The sequence below is a fragment of the Octopus bimaculoides genome, chromosome 3 (assembly GCF_001194135.2).
Source record: "Octopus bimaculoides isolate UCB-OBI-ISO-001 chromosome 3, ASM119413v2, whole genome shotgun sequence".
NCBI classification, from domain to species: Eukaryota; Metazoa; Mollusca; class Cephalopoda; order Octopoda; family Octopodidae; genus Octopus; species Octopus bimaculoides.
The window spans coordinates 134,162,131-134,166,415 of record NC_068983.1 but is presented as its reverse complement, the minus strand read 5'-3'; the positions used below and the strand labels follow the sequence as shown (position 1 = coordinate 134,166,415).

At 37.7% G+C, this 4,285-nt stretch overlaps 1 protein-coding gene across 4 annotated transcripts in view; it reads right to left on the bottom strand.

The window, feature by feature from the left end:
- Nucleotides 1-4,285, bottom strand: part of LOC106870921 (putative uncharacterized protein DDB_G0277255) — a 367,662-nt gene that overhangs the window by 136,374 nt on the left and 227,003 nt on the right. The window lies entirely within an intron of this gene.

Here is a 4,285-nt window from a genome sequence, read left to right as displayed (position 1 = left end):
ATATATATATATATATATATATATATATATATATACATACATACACACAATCAAATATATATATATATATATATATAAACTATACATATGTATATGTATGTATATATATCCATAAATGCATGTATGTATGTATGTATTTACGTCTGCAGGTATGTATGTATTTTGTGGACTCTCGTTGCTTCGACAAATGAGGATTCAGCAAGTGACACACAATAATAATAAAAAAAACAAAAAACAAGACAAAGCAACAACAACAAAAAAACAACAAACAAACAAAAGAAAAACACCACCGCCACCACATGGCCGTCTTAGTGCACAGTCAAAGAAGAAGATTTCCAAAGGTATCCTCTGCCTGTCCTGTCACCTCTTTCCGTATTGCTTCTACACTAATGGAGAATGTCTGATAGTGTTAATACTGATGTCTTGGTTTGCAGAATAACCTGGACGATGACTATTATTATAGTTTATGCAGAGACCAGTCCCACACTCTCTTCCTTCAAATTTGTATTGGTCTGGTGCAACAAATGCTACGAGTTCAGTTATCAGAATGCAGAATTTACATAGAGTTATCTTCTCTTAGATGAGCAACTAAAGAGCTCAAGGGCGTTATCTGTCAGGGTCCATTGAGTGACATAGCTGGGGTCCTGATAAGTGCTACATCTCCGGGTCAGAGTAGACCTAGAGTCAATAGTGGTTAAGAGTTTTGTGCTTCACCTTCCGTAAAAATTAGAACTCCCGAACCAGGGACTCCCGAACCAGGGACTCACAACCCGACGCAGTTGAAAAGTCATATCTAACACAATTTATGTGTGTATACCCTCACGAGCGTGTGTGCGTTCGTGTGTAAGTGTTTGTGTGTGCGTATGTTAGTGTGTATTTTAAGTCATATCTAGCACAACATGCGTGCGTGTGCGTGTGCGTGCGTGCGTGTGTGTGTATGTGCGTGCGTGTGCGTGTGCATGTGTGTGTATGTGCGAGTGTGTGTGTGTGTGTGTGTGTGTGTGTGTGTGTGTATGTGTGTGTGTGTAAAACATAGCTATTTTATGCACGGCACAGTGCAAATCAGAGTTATAGTATATTGTGATGCCTCACTGTGGATGATCTATAAGAATATAAATGCATTCTGTCTACGTTATTGATGTGCAGAAAAAGTAGTCGGGCGAAACTCCTGACAAACTGTTTCCCGGTTTATTGACTGCTCCGCAAAGACAATGCACCCGGTTTCCTCCCTCAGTCAATAGTACAGAGACTTCAACCACGATGTATATCAGTTACAAATGAGGTCTTAAGTTAGCATTGATCAAACTGGTTTCTGTTAAAAGTCGTTCAAACCTTGACTCTGTCCCATCAAACCAAAATGCCCTTTTATCAAAACTTCAAAGTGGGGTCTGAATGACATTTGGTTGCAATTTCCACTAAGTTGATCAACAGTCGTCGTTCAGTGAATCAATATTAATGTAAAGTCAAGGCCACGGGCTGGCAGAGTTGTTAGCATGCAGAGCAAAATGCTTAGTAGCATTTCGTCCGTCTCTACGTTCTGAGTTCAAATTCTGCCGAGGTCGACTTTGCCTTTCATCCTTTCGATATCGATAAAATAAGTACCAGTTGAATACCAGGGGCTGGCTTTGTGCCAAAATTTGAAGCCAATATTACAGCTAGGCCAATTACATGGATCTTATGTTTTACTCTTAGAAAAATAAAAGAACATTACTCCGAGTTTTGGTTTTCAACTTGAAGTCTTCTTTTCTCTCCTGTTTGTTCGTTACCGTGACTTGTACGCAATGTGTTGGAACACATCCCAGTATACAGGAAGATAAATGATTGAAAGAGAGTGAATAGCGATCACAGAATTTTGTCATGGGAGTATTCGAATTCAGCATTGTAAACTAAGGGAACACCCTTACATTATATGATACATCAATCATTAATGTAATTTAATGATTAATCTATATTAATCAATGATTAATGCAGATTAATTTGTATAGATTAACATAGACTTTTGTTTTAGCTCAGGGTTTCTTTTTTTTCCCTGGACGCAACAAGGAGTGTAATCAATTGATTCGCCCGTATTTAAAATGTTTTGTCCCTCATCTGCGACATCGAAGACAATGTCAATTCCGATAGGATTTGAAAATCATCAATGTGTGATAATGAGTAATACTGCAGTAGACTTCTAGGACTATCGATGAAGGGGCAGTCTACCTAGTCTCTCAACCTTCTAGAAAGAGCAGCGAAGTCTTCCTCGACCTTCAATAATGAGATAATATAGTCCTACATATTCCTAAAAAGCTGGAATGGCCTTCATTTGCTCGATAAATAACAACAATTGCAGCTGCATCAACAACAGCAACAACGACAACAACAACATTAATGAAACGAAGACAAGCGAAATCCAATGAGCGCCATATATTAAATAGGCAAGAACTTTACAATCGGATTTCACGAACTAGGTTCGAACATTTGCCTACCACTGATGTTGCTTGGTTGATTCAGTTGACTACCCTTATTTGCAAGGTTGTCTTGTTACAATGTAATAGAAAACATTTGTTTTTTTTCTTTTTTCTTTGCCTTACGAGTCGATACTAGAGAAACCCTTGTTATTCCAGAAATATGGCGCAAGCTAATTCTGTAAAAGTTTCCATCGTGTACTCATTTCTGATGTTGCAGGATCGTTGACAGGATCATTGACACGTCGGACTAAACGCTTAGTGGCACACTTTTCGACTCTGTACATTCAAGTTCTGTTGAGGTCGACTTTGCCATTCATCCTTTCGGGATCGGTAAAATAATATTCGAATATTGAGCTCGATGTAGCCGACTTGTCCCCTCTCACTAAAATTGCTATCTTGTGTCAAAATTAAAAAGAATTATAGTGCCTATCTCTCTGCAGCATACACACAAATTAGGTTAATATGATATTCCTGAATAGTCTGAGCTGTTAAAAAACAAAACAAAACAGTAAATGAATTTTTAGAAGTGACAATGGCTTTCCTGGAAGTAAAATAATCTTGACCGAATAATCTTGATCGCAATTCCTCACTAAACACGAATTTATCTATTTTACTAATTATATTAATGTTCCCCATTTAGATATCGACTGGCCCTTAAGATGACTGGAGGTTTGATATTAAGAGGATTGATGTTACAAAGGGATTGCGCAACGAAAAGTAAAACGTGTTGATGGACAATGATAGTGAAAGAAAACTGAAAGGGATTTTTCGAATTCACAAATATCTAGGTCACTACTACTTAAGCGAGCGAGAGTAATTTAAGTAAGATGAGAGATCATTTTCAGCCTCCTTGATATGATCAGTTTATCGCAGATAACATTCATTGGTGTTTTATTCTCTCTTGACAAAAAGTCTAACTAAAGACTATAGTATAAAGTGTCTCGAAAAGAACCGATTAAATTTCTGCTGTAGATTTGAACTCCACAATGACAGTATTATCCATTAGGCCTTCTTATCGCTACAGCCAACAGAAATTACTGTCTACAGCTTTAGAGAATCATCGAAGTGGAGTGTCTGTGTTTCAAAATATGTTGAATGAGAATTACAGAATCACACTGGACCTATCATAACAATTTCTCTAAACTTATCGTAGAATTTTCACCAAACCTATCATAGAATTATACCAAACTTACCGTAAGAATTACATAAAACCTATCAGAGAATTTCATCAAACTTATAGAATTTCATATTAATATTATTGGCTCCGATAAAGGCGGCAGTATCTTTACTATGCCGGATGAAAAGCTTAGCGGTAATTTCGTCCGTATTTACATTCTGAGTTCAAATTCCTCCGAGGTCGACTTTGCCTTTTGTCCCTTTCGGGGTCGATGAAATAAGTACCAGTTGAGGACGGGAGGGAGGGGGGTTAATGTAATCGACTTACCCCCTTCCCCGAATGTGCTGACCTTGTGCCAAAATTTGAAACTAATATTATCGGCTCTGATAGTATTTAAGAACTGAGAGTCAGTTATAGCTATTCTGTGGTCACTTTAACCAACTTAGCTTTGTTTACGACAATTCACTCATTCAAATTCAGGGTCTGAACCCAACCAACTTGATTCAGGGATTTGATTTACAACAACCCTTTTGGTTTACAACCGTCCCCACCAGCATCAATGTGCGCGTGTGTGCATGCATATCGTATGTGTATAATTATATTATTTGTATATATATGCATATATGCACAAACACACGTACATACATACATACATACATACACACACACATACACACATACACACACACACATACACACTTACACACACACACACACA